Source organism: Lolium rigidum, chromosome 6 (assembly GCF_022539505.1).
Source record: "Lolium rigidum isolate FL_2022 chromosome 6, APGP_CSIRO_Lrig_0.1, whole genome shotgun sequence".
Lineage (NCBI taxonomy): Eukaryota > Viridiplantae > Streptophyta > Magnoliopsida > Poales > Poaceae > Lolium > Lolium rigidum.
This window is the reverse complement of record NC_061513.1, coordinates 38,007,252-38,021,918: the sequence shown is the minus strand read 5'-3', so window position 1 is coordinate 38,021,918 and position 14,667 is coordinate 38,007,252. Positions and strand designations below refer to the sequence as shown.

Genomic DNA, 14,667 nt, shown 5'->3' with positions numbered 1-14,667 from the left:
AACTATAGCAAGCTTGCTATAATTTTGTATGGGGAGACCATTTATACAAAGGCTCTTGGAGCAATGTTTTTGAAGCAAATTGCTATATTTCTAAATTTTAGTAATCCTAGACATATATACAAAGGTTGTTGGAGATGTTTTACCAAGAGAAACCATCCAAAGTAGTCTTGGGCTATTGCATGTCATGATACTCTAATAAGAGACCTATGGAGACCGCGTGAAATGCAAGCATGAAGCCTAGACACACAATGCATCGATGCCGAACCATCCTCCAACAATATCATATTTGAAATCGTGCATTTCATGTTCTTGTGATTCAGGAATAATGAGAATCAAAGATGTTACGGATGATTGGTATAATTCCAAGAGTTGAGCTTTGGTGGGTCCCAAACATAAAAGGATAATTTAGTCTTTTGTTATACTCGAGGAGTTGCCATGCTTTGGTGAGCGAAGGAATACAACGAGAGGGGGGACCAAGTGAGGAAGAAGGTAAGGTGTGACACGGTCCTGCGTGGGTCCCGGCGAGAAGGTGGAGGATGTGAGGGACGCCTTCCCCAGGTAGATAGTAGTGTTTTCATTTCTTCATTTATATGGCACTCATTGTGTGGATATGAAGACCTATGGAGGCCGTGTGAAATGGAAGCATGAAGCCGAGACACGCAGTATGTGTCAAGGCCAAATCATCCTCCAATAATATCATATTCGAAATCATGCATTTCCTATTCTTGTGATTTTGGAATAGTGAGAATCAAAGAGGTTATGGTTGATTGGTATAATTCCAAGAGTTGTGCTTGGTGGGTCCCTACAATAAAAGGATAATTTAGTCTTTTGTCATACTCGAGGAGGTGTCATACCTTGGTGAGAGAAGGAATACAAAGAGAGGGGGACCAAGCCAGGAGGAAGGTAAGGTGTGACACGGTCGTGCCTGGCCCCCCAACTGACATCGTGTCATGGCGAGAAGGCGGAGGATGCGAGGGACGCCTTCCCACGATAGATAGATTTGCTAGTTCTCAGAACTAGGTTCGTGCTCAGTCAAGTACTAAACCGTTTAATTACATCTCGTGCATATGAATTGCAAGTTAGGTTGCAATTGGGGTTTCAGTTGCAATTGAAATTGTTCAGTTGCGTGTGGTGATGCAACTATGAAAGAATATCCGAAACATTAAAATTGCTTCGTGATTCGTGCTTAATTTGATGACCTCAACGAAGTTGGTTCTTAATTGACTGCGCAATAGTCACACCTTCACATCTCTACGCTTTATATGACTCGGAGATCCCTTAGCATGGTAGTACCACCTCCATTTCATAAAACAAGTTATAGAAATCTAGTCGAAAGCCAACATTCTCTAAGTTTGACTAAATTTAGAGACAAAAATAAGAACATCCACATTACCAAATCTATATCAATAGATCCATCATACATCTATTTTGTTAGTGTATTTATCAACTATTACAGATATTGATAATTTTGTGCATATCTCCGGTTAAATTCTTAGTATGATTTGGCTTTTTAACTAAAAAACTTTTTTTGGGGGGAATGGAGGTAGTATTATGATATGACTGAAATGGAAACATGTTTTTCAAGAAAGTAATTAGAGCATCTCCACTCGTCTCCCCGACGAGGCCCCCGGGCGACGTTTTTCCCATCCGGACGGCGAAATTCGGCCCAGTCGCGCCCCCGGTTTCTCGTTTTCGTCGGGATTTGGCCCTTCATCCATCCGGCGAGCCCAAGCCATCCTCGGCCCCCCGGGGAGCTATCGGGGAGTCTGGACGAGTGAAAAGCGGGGAAGGGCCCGATCTGTCGGCGACTGGACACACGAACCCCACCACCACCTCGCTCAAAATCCCCCCCACCCCTCGTATCTCTCTCGCCGCCGGCACCACCCCGCCGGCTTGTTGCCTAGATTCCGCCGTCCCTCCTTCCCACCCGCCTATATTTCGCCGTCTTTCGACGACGGCCTATCTGCCCGCTCGTCCGCCGAATTTTCGCCGAATTGTACTGATTGTACTGATTTTTGCCGAATTTGTTTCAGCAATTTTCTGAATCTTGTTTGCCGAACTTGTTAAATTTATGTCGAATTTGTTTGAAATATATCAAATGGCCGAGGTTGGGGGTGTCCTGCCGGGGGGGTGGGGGGGGGGGGACGGACGGCTGGAACTTCGGCGTTCCCCAGGCCAAATTTTCCTCCAATCCGAAGGAAAATTTCGTCGGATTTGGGCGTGAGGAGCGTCAACGAGTGAAGATGCTCTTAACCTGCAAGAAGAAAAAAAATACGGCCGGGTTAGTTTGGAACACGGCCGGTCTGTCCGATACGTTGTGGACTCGATCGAACCGACTCATGGTGATGTACCTATACATATACTACACCAGTACAAATCCGATCGAGATCAAGATCGTATCCCTCGTCGCTGCTCTGATCGCGGCGCCGATTCACACGATGACCGGTGGCGACGACCGCCTGTCCGAACTCCCCGACGACCTTCTCCGCCGGGTCCTCCGCTTCGCCCCACTCAAGGAGGCCGCGTCCACGACCGTGCTCTCGCGGCGCTGGCGGACGCCGCTCTGGCTCTCTTCGGGCGCCGTAAACCTCGAGACGCGCGTCGAGGACTACGACCGCAACAACTACGGCAGTAATCGCGACGAAGAAGTGGCCAAGTTCTTCTCTCGGCGAAATGCTTTTGTCTCCGCCGCGGTGGCGGCGCTCGATGCTGCCGACGACAAAGTCACGAGGCTCACCTTACGCGTCAAGTCTTGCAGCGACAAACCTTTGAAAAATTTCCTGAACGACTACACCGACAAGGGCCGCGTCGTGTCGCGCGACAGAAACGTGGTCGACGTCGTGCTCTCCCACCGGGCGGCACGCCGCGTCGAGGAGCTCCGGCTGGTCATCAAGGAGAGGGGGAGCGGCGCGTACTATGACGGCGAGACCTTCAGGAATAGGAGTAATAGTTTAGGCGGCCTCTACTCGATCACCCTCGAGTCCCTTCCGTCGGAGACCCTCCGCGTGCTGGAGCTCACGAACTGCTGGGGACTCTACCAATGTGAGGCTACTGCGATCGTGCTCCCGCGGCTGTCCTCTTTACGGCTACGCCACTGCTCCCAGTACCTAAGCTCTCTCCAACGCGTCATTGACGCCGCGCCGTCGCTCGCCACCGTCCGCCTCGAGTCTGTCTGCGTCCTCGTCGACGCAACAGAGGAGGAGGCGCGTCCAGCACGCCAATCTCATTGCCATGGCTGGCACAGTACCGACGATCAGAACAGCGGCGACGACAACGAAGAAGACGATCCCCCAACGCCGCCCAAAGAAGCCACACCTAGCCGCCTCAGATGCCCAACGGCCACAATACTCGTGCTGGAGAGGTGCAGGTGGGAGGAGCAGAACGACGGCCGCCGCTCCTACGGTGGCTACAGCGACGACGATGAGAAACCAGTCACCCTCATTGGCATTGAGATCGACGCACCGAGGCTGCGTCGCTTCAGGTACAAGGGGCTACTCCGGCCTTTCTCATTCAATCCACGGCCACCGGAGTTAGAACAAGTGGATCTGCATTTCTACCCGGACAACAACTGGAGGAACAAGGATCCAAACCGTGATCTAAAAACCTTCTGGCGATTCGCTCAGAGCTTTACCAACACCAAGGCGATGAGGCTATGTGTAAAACATCTCGAGGACATCGCCGTCCTTAGTGAGGCGAGGCGGGTGGAGCTCCTGCCCGTGTTCTGCCACCTGGAGCGACTCGACCTGCAAGGAGTGCATAGGCCGAAAGGCAAGACCGCGGCAGTGGCGATCGCAAACCTCCTTCGATGTTGCCCCCTGCTCCGCGACCTCCAGATCGACCTCACCACAGAACCTCACGACACCACCAAAAGATACAACTACGCACAAGAATTCCTCGAAAGGAAATTTAGATCTGATCGCGACAAGTCCATGGATTGTCTCGACCGTTGCAGTGATTCACAGCCAACGATAGTTGCGCCAGAAGGAGTTGACCTTGGTGCTAACTGTGACGACCTTTCTGATATTCCAGGCTTAAGTCGACGGCGCTCGACCAAATGCCTACAAACCTCGCTGAGGAGAGTAGGTTTGAGATTCTGGTTAGAGAAGTCAGACAGTCTTGGTGTTAGACTGATTAAATTCTTCAGCGAGAATGCGATGGTTCTTGAAGAAATGCATATTGATGGCGGAAATAAAAAGTTTCGCGACCACATAAATTCCAAGGTTGAAAGATGGATCGCCAATTCATCTGAAAGAATACAGTCCGGAAAGAAAAGCTTTGTGGTCTTACCCCTTAACAGATGATTCTACAAGGAATGAGAATTCTTTGATATGTATTGTGGTGCTCCCTCCGATTCATATTAATTGACTCTAATATAGCTACATTTTAGTTCTAGATACATTTATATTGAAGTAATTAATATGAATCGGAGGGAGTAGCATTTTTCTAAAGTGATTACTATTATTTTTCATGGGTCACAATTTTGGTTAAAGAATCCTGGAACATCTTTTGCTTATTAGCGTAGTACATAGTGCTTGTTTACATAAAATATATAAAAAATGGACCCAAGAAATGCCCCGGAATATCAACCCAGAAGTGGAGAAAGTCATGGCGGATTTCCCACATGTATGTTGGGGTCCTGACACTATATATGGATCATCAACGAGCTTTCCAAGATTTTTACCCACGTCTTTTGTACTAGATGGGTACGCGCGCTTCGCCGCGCCGCCTACAATGCATTGGGCAATATGTGGTCTGCCTGGTGATATTACATGTGTTTTTCCTGGGAAGAAACGACAATAATTTTTTTTGAGTGTTAACACTTTTTTCATCAGCAGACAAGTCTTAGTTTAGGTGTATCATTTAAAATCAAATTATAAAGACATATTATACTAATCCTATGTTATTTTTCCTAAAGATAAACATTCATGCGTCATATAATTCAAATTATTTACTGCTTCACTAAAACACACACAAAACGATTCATGCTCTAGGCGTCCACATATAATTATTTTATCTAAACACAACATAATATTTTTACTTGAGGGTACACATAACAAAGATTATGTTGACGCCTCTTTTCCAATGGCAATGTAAATACCTAAAGTAGCTTTGTTATGTCAGGAGCAATGGATCAATCCTTATCTAATGGGCACCCTCCAAACCAGAACATATATTCATCGATACATTAGCCTATGTGGTAATAAAGAACAAACATAGGTTCAAATGTAAAATACATGTTCTCCATAGGACTAATAGTATCGGAAAACCAGTTTTGAACTTGGGAGCATATATCCCTGGTACCTAAGAAAACATTTTAAAATGTTAAACAAAATCTAAACTAAAATTTAGCGCATATATGTCAATATACATGCACGCCAATTTCACGGAAAATTGATATTTTTTGTGTCATGTGCAAAAAAAGATAAAGAAATGTCTTGTAAAAAGTTTTTTAAGCCCATTTTTTTTTCTTTCTTGCACACAACACAACAAATATCGGTTTTCCGCGAAACGACTTTATGAACACATATAATATTGAGATGCACGCTTCAATCTTTTATTCAAAATTTCCTGACATACTTAACTATGTTTAAAAGTCATTTCAAAAACCAGGAGCATACTCCTGGGTGCAAAAACGCCTTCCTGCACCTTTATAACCATAGAACTTGCCCCATTGTCTCACTAACACATCAACTAATTAACCTCTTCTTCAGTTATCTCTTAAAACATACATCACAGATAATTACCGGCATGGAAATGACACAATGTTACAGTACTAAATTCAAGTTCACCACTCTCATCATCTAAGGTTTGGAACTCCCTGCCTACGGTTCAACAATATGGACATTTCTTCTTGCGAACTTCTAAGATACTGGGCTTCTTTATAAACAACCTTCTTATTGGTTCTAGGCTTTGCATCAACTTCTTTGAGATGCTGTTGCAAGATCTCAACTCATGTCTAGATCCCGACTCTATGACTAACTCTTTGCTCTCACAACCGGCTGCCATTTCTTCTGGCAAACATAAATATACCTTTTTGTTTACATCATATGCAAACAGAGGGAAATTTCCGGGCTGAGGAGTGACTTCATGAATCTCTGCATGTTAAACAACACCTATTCGGTACAGATGATCTGCGGCTCTGTACTTCTTCATCAGTGCGTACATCTCAAATGTATAGACTGAGCCTTCCTTCAATTGTTCTCTGAAATGAAATATGCGATTGGCTGTTACACAAATTTCCATTGTGTTTCCCTGAAATGGCGGCCAAATTTCTATGTTAGTTGTACATGAAAACTAATTAAATTTGTTACCAAAGAATTGCACAGCATGAGAAAATTTCTATGATCTTTAATGATAGAATTACAGTTTAACCGCACGTACTTTTTTCCTATATAAATATATGGAACTGTTATAGCAATAATGTGGCATTCTTACTCTGTGTAAGTGCGCATGTACTGGGAAGCAGACATCTTTAACGGTGTACTCTGTATATAACTGAAAATTCAGGTGTGCCTATATTTTGTGTCATCTTGCAATTGTTTATGTAGCATATGAAAATGAAGTAAATACATGAAGATTCCATCATAGCTGAATTAGAATTGTGTTATGTACTTATAAAAGAATTTCATTGAATTATATTGGTAAAAACGGAAGACTCTGTCTGACTGTCTATGAAGTTGAATTGCAACAAATAGAGGTATCAATATATTATTTGGGAAAAGAAGAGTCACTTATGGGTTCCAACAATTCAGGTGGGATATTAAGCTAGAGCGATTAAACAAAGTGTTCCATTTTTCGGATATACCTCACGGTCGCTGACAACAAAATCGAGATTCTAGAAGTGCTGCCGTGTCTACTGACCTGTGCATTGTAGATGGAAGTAGAGACTTATAGCTGTATAATAGGGTGAGCAAAGATAAAGAAAGGAGGAGATATAGAGGAAGAAAAACATACACAAATTAAGCGAGCAAGAATTCACCTAATTGATCCAGTTATTCATGGGACTACCGAAGGGCGTCTTGTGCTGCTTGCCCAGCCAGCCCACCTCGCCTGCAGCCAGCAGCACAGCGTGCACTCACATGACTGTTTGTATCAAGGAGAAATATCCACTGTAACACCATAATCAAAACCTAGAGGAAGCTGCAGAAATCAAGAAGAAAAGTATATGACAACAGAAATTCCGCCACTGACCACTTGCACGGTCCACCTGCCTCCGCCTAGCTATCAACATCATCCTCATCAGGTACCAGCATAGCTGCTCTGTGCTCCCAGATCAGGTTTTAGGCAGCTGCGTTGCAGTCCGTAGAGCAGCTGGACGGAAGACCGCCCAAATTCAGAAACACAGATTGCATACTGAAGCAACATTCGGATTCATGCCAACCATCTCTGGCAGGTTGACGACCTGAATCTCATCGGACTCAAATCGCCGTCCACTTTCCATAATAAGCTCAACTGGATAAGGAGATCATGCCAGCCTGCATATGACAAACCAATGACAACATATTAATGAGCCAGAAAAATGTAAGACAGTAGAAATTCCTCTAAGCTTGTATTACAACAACACTACTCCATCAGCACAAAATAGTAGCCCTCTCATTCACAATACGCATCTGACCAAATAAAGATGCCATTGTCCCTAAAAATACATATTCAAATCATTACGGTTGAAAATACAATTTAGAATCTTCAAAAACTAAAAGGATGACTCAGCGATATTACGAAAAAAAGGTAAAACATAACTCCATTGCTTACATTAAAAAAGAATACACACATCTTTCGCAGCAATGAACCCAGTTCTATTTCTGGAAAATACCGTCCAATCAGGTCAGACACTTGTGCCTTTAAAAAAAAGTAAATCGCACAAGAAACAAATAACATAAAGCAAAATCTAATAGGATAAAACGTGGTTTCATATAGCAGGCCCGAGCTACTAATAAACATAATCTAATAAGCCCACCTCACATCCTTTTCTTTGGGCAACAACAACACACTAACTTAATCACACTCTCTTCATTTGTTCTTTTTACAATAATGTAGCAACCATCCTGCTCTCGCAATAAGCCTTATTAACTGTAGAACATAAAGCTAGTGATACGTGAATAAAACAAACTGGTAAAACAAACACCATCATTGAGGTTGTTTGTTTCATTACAACCTCAGCGATTCTGTACCCCTAACCATGAGCCAACTGTACATGAATTTCCTAATTCTTTTCATAAAAAGAAATATAACAATCTAGTAAAAACAAACTACATATGGCACTGTATCCCTAATAAGGAAACACAGCTTGAGCTTCTCCACAGTCTTAAGGATTAGCCAACTGCATATGCACTTGCCAGCCCTCATTACCAATCTAAACATGCTGGTTTACTTCTACAGAACCCCACCTCATCCTCCACAAGAACCCAACCAACAGTGCAGCTGGAAAAAAGCAAAGATAAGGCAACGGACAGACACACCAACCTACCCCCTACAACACAAAGCAAGAAACAGGTAGATCCTACAAAATCGAAAAGCAATAGAAACCACAACATCTGAGGGAAGCAGAGATTCAATACCTACCACGGAAGGCGACAATATCCTGGATATCCATATTGATGCAAACCTGAAGATGAGGAAGAATGGAATAGCAAGGAAATACCTCAAGCAGCCCAGCCGGGCGGCCGACCGCACGAAGAGGGGCGACACCCACCAGAGAGGCGCCTCCTCCAGACGGGATCCAGGAAAAATCAGCACACGGCACAACCAGAGAAGATCCGCCGCCGCCAAGCAACTCCAAGATCGCCGAACAGAGCGAAGATCACCATCAGGGAAGATCCGCCGAGAAAGAGAAGAACCGACGACAAGCACCTCCAAGATCGCAGAACAGAGCGAAGAAAGCTAATCCCTCTCGGTCAAACCTCGCTGCGCTCGTGGGAAAAGAAAACGCCACACGAAAGGGGCCCAAATCTGGCCCGCCATGCGCCGACCATGCGCAACCGTCCAAGTCCGGATCAGCCGCCACCTAGTCAGCTACACAGGTCCACACGTGCATGTATCCACCGTCAAAACGCTGAGAAGCCAGCGATTGTAACAGCCTTAAGTTGTTTAGATAATTTGAGCCCCTAAAAAATTAGCAAATTATTTGGAAATTACCTCTTATTCTTATACGCACCATACGAACTCGAAATCCAAATCGACACCACCCCGCTTTCCTCATCGGCCTCCCCACATTCCAACGACAACTACGGAAAGAAACTGCTCCGCTAGATACTGGCCTGGCGTCGTGACAACACCAATATATGGAGGAGATCGTGGGCATCATCCCCGGACTCTAACGTGGCCTCGAGCTGGCAATGCACTATGGTGCAAATTAACCCTACAAGCCATGCGTTCAATGGCGAGGACGGCTAGTGTGGCCAGTCGGCAGCCACGGAGGACAACTAGTGCCCGCTGCAAGAGGAGGGTGTGAGTGTGGTGTCTCTATCTTGCCCCTAAATCCAGAGGTGACAAGAGCCTAATGATCAAACCATTGTCCTCACAGTCGCAAGCAATAACAGTTATTAAGTAAATGAATACATACCAAAGCCTTAAGCTAGATGATTGTGCTATGATCCGAATCCCTAAACATGTATCGTTACTTTCTCCTTTTCTGTCACTGAGGTTTCGCGGTAGAACGCCGTTCTCCACTCATCGCACCACTTTTCTTGATCGACTTGAATGATATGGATACCTACAGATCATCAAGACAAGGCAAAGAAACAAGGATACAAGATTGCAAAACTCATATTCAATCCGTACACATAATATAAGATTAGATGCACATGAACGCTGCGAGGATTCACCCCAACCTGCAGCCTCTGAGGACTACTCACACATAATATCAAGATCAAATAAAAAGATAGAAATCATTGTGCAAAATATTTAGATTAAAATCACAATATTCTTACAATGGTCGTCAATTCTCAAGGATATCTCTATTGCAATGGCGATGGCTATGGCTATGGAGGAGATGAGAGATGGGGTGGATGAACAATGGTGATGGATCTCCTTCGGTGTGGTTCAGATGGATCTGGTGGATGGCGGCTCTGTTTGGCGACGAATGACTCTCTTTTCAGCGTCGGTCCCTTCACGACTTTCATAGGGTTTGATCTCGGGAACGCAGCGGCGAGTGGTACGGGTGGACGGTACGGGCGGGGCTTGCCCGTACCGATGCCCATTAAAGCCCCTAGAACCGCCTTTCCGAGTGTAGTCAAATTTGACATGCTCCTGACGTGATTTTCTTCAGTAATTACAGGTCCACTTACCATTATAACGTGATTTCCTGCACAACATCCAAAAATAGAAGAGATTGCACATCTTTGAGTTGAGTAGGCATTAGTGGCAAGTGGAGAGGTAAACTTAGAATTTCTTGACATAGCTAACGGTTTAATGCGAGAAAATATGGCGTATTTCACGGTCATCAACTACCGAGGGGGTAACCCAACCTATGTGATCGGTGATCCCAGGAATTAGGACCTAGGAAACAAACTAGATCAGCTACATTGAGAGAAACTTTCAATATTCCCACTCCGTTGTAGATGCAATTCACTCATAGATACCATAAGGCAGGTAGATTATTTCTTAATGTGTTATGTTGCTATGTACGAGCGAAGACTCTGTCCTATATGGCGATCTTTTAAAAACACACCTATATGAATGACAGTGTTTGTCACAATGTGTGAGATTTCGGCGATTCTCTAGTAAGCTAATGAAAGGCTAAGGAGTATAACTTATAAGCTCCACCCGGAAAGCTTCTGGCAACCTAGTACAGAACCGACATTGAGCGAAACTTGTTGCACACGGCTAAATTCAAGGCATATTCCATTGCCCAGTTATAGTCAAGCATAGCCCCTTGTCTAGGTGGAAGTTCAACTTAAAAAGAAGGCATGTCTACTAAACAGTGATTTAGAACTAATGTGCCATCTGATGTGCCTATGCGATATGGTGGGGGATTGTTGAATTGTATGGGTTGTAACTTAGATCCGTAGCTGATATATTCTTCAAATCCTGAAATCTCAAGGCCCATCTAGTATACAAGCTTGGGATTGTGGGAGACAAATAAGTTTAGTACCACATTTCTAGTGGGGAGAGAGTTGGTGCAGCTTATAAGGATAGTTGTTGCAGCTCCACTAAGTGAGTGAGAAGAGAATGAGTTCACGTGCACTATTCCCCCTCCTCTGCTGCGGCTTGCCTCCCATGCATCACACGCATCACACGCATGCATCTCACGTTTTGTTAATCGAATTCAAGTTAGAAATAGGTTTTTGGAGGATTAAAATTTTAGTTAGTGCACCAACTGAGGTGGGTACATGTCAGCATGCGTGTGCATGATCGATGTGTGTCCTTGTCTTCCAACGTGTGGCAGGCCGGTCGGTGATTCCCCTTCCGAGCTATACCAAGAGACGAGTGATATAACCGATCTAGAGTTCTCCACTCCTTTTATGTCTCTCGCCATCAGTGCCATGCTGCATTGCTCTCTAGTCTTCTCCATCTCGATGATTGTGTTCATACCTGGCCTTGCACCAGGAGTCTAGCGATAAGGTTTTAGGGAGCGTCTGGACGCGAATCCTCGCCTTTGTCTAACTAGTTTTTTTCTGGCCTACTGTTGTTGAAGTTCTTCCTCGATAGATCTATAACTTCCACAACACCATGGGCAACCTCAATAACAACTATGGGTGTGCTGCTGCGGCGACCTTCCCAGCCACATGTACATGCTTCTTATCTCATATAGACCTGGCCATGGGCAGCCCGACCCGTCGGCCCGACCCGGCCCGGCCTGAAATTTCTGGGGCAAGCCCGAGCCGACCATGCGTCCGGGCCGGACCTGGGCCTGATTTTTTGGCCCGATGGCTGGGCCGAGCCGAGCCTAGGCCTTGATTTTACGCGATTTAGTGAAGCGGTCCGGCCCGAGAAATGCTCAGGTATACTCATACCTCACACTATTAATTGTTCCATAATTAGATTATATGTGCTTAGCCTGATATATATTGTTAAGTATGGTAGTGCATATGCAATGTTGTTATCAGTAATTAAACTCGCTTGAAAATTGCCTAATATATAATCTAACATGCACATGAACCAAACTTCTAGGATCTTGTAAGAATCAAAAAAAAAATCTTTGTCAATTCTTGGTGCATCGTTTGGCGGGATTTTCGCAGTAAGCCATGATCGATGCCAACACAGATCATGTGAGAGATTAACTAAAAAGCATGTACTCCCTCCGTCCACGAATAGGTGTTGTTTTTACATGTCTTAAGTCAAATTTTATTAACTTGTATCAACTCTCTAGAAAAAAGTAGAAACATTTGTTACACTAAATTAGTATTGCTATATTCATCTTGACATATAGTTCAGTAATAAAATAATTTTATGTCACTTATGTTACTTTTTGTGTAATGGCTTTTTTAATCAAATTTAATGTTTGACTTGTAAAAAGGGAAGACATATACTTATTCGCGGACGGAGAAAGTATGCATGCAAGTAAATAAAACATAGGGATTTTATTAGTTCTACACTTCTATGATCCAAGTAAATCGATGAAAAAAATGACTGAACCTTGAGAACTCCTAATAACCTTCTATGAGTACCAATGTGACCGTAAATATCTACTACCAGAAAATCTGGAGACGAAATTAACTGCTAGCTGTGAAGACACAACCACGGTTCATTTTTGCACCAATTGGAAGTTACCAAGACCAGATCAAGTGTTAAGCCTATAAAAAGTCAAGAATCAATCAGGAGTTCATGCATGTAGCAATTTAAATCAAGAACCCTAGGACCGAGGTCAACTCACACAGGAAAACCATAGCACTAAATCAAGAAAGGACTGGAAGAGGCTGAAGAGACAAATGTCGTGCACTCATGAGGACGTATTGGTGCTGCTTCCCTGAAGTCACAAATTCAGTCGCTTGCTCAGAAGGAAGGCATAGTTCAGAAACAGGGGAATGGGCGCATGGAAAACCCTATCAACAACAACCGCCGCATCATCCGCATAGCAATTCCCTACGGAGAACCTGCATTTCCCTTCCTAGGGAACTCAATTAAGTAAACGATCTTCCATGAAGTGATCATCGAGATAGTGTTCTAAACTAGATAGCTCTGGTTGTTCAAGAAATGAGATAGCTATCTGCACAAACTAGATACTCTACGGTACTCACGAAATTAAATGAGAGTACTATCTTGAGTAAATTAGATAGACTGAATATATGCTTACTGGCTTGTATGATTTTGATAAAATCACATCCACTGCAGCATCGCTTGCAACCAAAGTGATGCCCTTGCAAGCAACCCTAGCAACGGCCTTGTTTATATGAATTTTAACAATATTTTTCAACTAGTCCGGCGGAAGAGTCTCACATATCACAATCTCACTCAACCAGTTGAGGAACTCGGGCCTAAAGTGCTTTTTAACCTGCAAAAATAGTATGTAAGATAGTCATAAGGAAACTTTGTACCATGAACTTTTCATTATTGGAGCAATCTAAGATTCATTATCCTACTTCATAAGGAGGTTCTGTGCAACTTTTATTATCTTTGTGTTGGTCATTGTTGACATCAGGTGTTTTGCTCCTAGATTCGAGGTCATGATGATGAAGGTGTTCTTGATATCGATAGTCCGGCCCAAGCCATCACTCAGCATACCATCATCCATGAGTTGCAGAAAAACATTGAACACCGAAAGATGCGCCTTCTCCACCTCGTCAAAAAAGGATGACACTACATGGGTGCCTCCTGATTTTTTTGGTTAGATGCCCACCATTTTCATGGCCGATAGTGCTATACGATGTCATAGTTAAAATAAATATTAAGATTCATAATAAAAAAATGTATGATGATGAATGTTGAAAAAAGTATGTATTCAAACCTTGGAGGTGCCCCGGTGAGATGCAACACATAACTAACTCCAACATATTCTAACATGTCAAAACAAACCAACATCTTCTCACTGTCAAACCAGTGCTCGGCAAGGGATTTTGCAAGCTCCGTCTTCCCAACACCAGTTAAGCCCAAAAAGAGAAAAGATCTAATGGGTTGACAAGATTGATCAAGGCCAGCCTTTTTTTTTTGCGAAACACGGTACAAACGTAGACGCTCACATATACGCACATACACTCACCCCTATGAATGCACGCACGTACACCCTACCCCTATGAGCACCTCCGAGAGACTGCGTCCAAGAAACTTCATCGACGGGTCTTGAGATTGATGAAGTCACCACAGGCGCATCGCTATCGACGGGAACGCCGTCTCCCACTGAAAAATATTCCTCCTTTTTAATGAGACACCAAAGTGTCAAACCTGAGGTTTGAACTCTGGTGGGCTGGGGGTGCCACTGCCCTCCTAACCACCCAACCACAGGTTGATTGATCAAGGCCAGCCCTGGAACGTAATACGTCTTGCGCAAACAGGTTCACAACTTTATCTTGGCCAATAACTCGCTTGCACAACCTATCTGCCAAGTGTATTAACTTGCTCTTTTCTTCTTGGTCACAACCTTTAATTAAGTAGGAAAATAAAAACATATGATTGGGAAAAAATACATAATATTCACACAAATTTGATTATGGGTGCATACTTGTGCAATATGGTTTGGATAAACAACTACTTCCCGTGTTGTCTTCAATTTCTTTTTCATTTGAGTTTGTG

General features: G+C 43.9%; 1 long non-coding RNA gene across 1 annotated transcript; it reads right to left on the bottom strand.

Moving 5' to 3' along the window:
- Positions 1-5,626: 5,626 nt before the first annotated feature.
- Positions 5,627-8,769, bottom strand: LOC124665480. The gene is made up of 3 exons (XR_006990579.1): positions 8,642-8,769; positions 7,192-7,475; positions 5,627-7,083 (listed from the first exon to the last, which is right to left on the bottom strand). It is a non-coding gene; the product is annotated as an uncharacterized LOC124665480 (long non-coding RNA).
- Positions 8,770-14,667: the final 5,898 nt, after the last annotated feature.